Here is a 222-nt window from a genome sequence, read left to right as displayed (position 1 = left end):
TCTGGGCTCGGCTCCCCCTGTTCTGCTTCTCGATTCTGGTGGTGGATGAAGGAGAGGCCCCTGCCCTGCTTTGCAAGGAGCTGTGTGACCGGCATCGTCGCATCTGGGAGGGGAGCCCCTTCCTGAGGGACAGCCAGGCAGTGGGGTGGCCTGCCCACACTGAGCTCCTCTCTCCCCAGGTGTGGCACGGCAGGGATGAGGAGCCGGCAGCGGGTGGTTGGG

The sequence above is a fragment of the Apaloderma vittatum genome, unplaced genomic scaffold, assembly GCF_000703405.1.
Source record: "Apaloderma vittatum isolate BGI_N311 unplaced genomic scaffold, ASM70340v1 scaffold30821, whole genome shotgun sequence".
NCBI lineage: Eukaryota > Metazoa > Chordata > Aves > Trogoniformes > Trogonidae > Apaloderma > Apaloderma vittatum.
The sequence above is the reverse complement of the archived record's forward strand: the minus strand, read 5'-3'. Positions refer to the sequence as shown.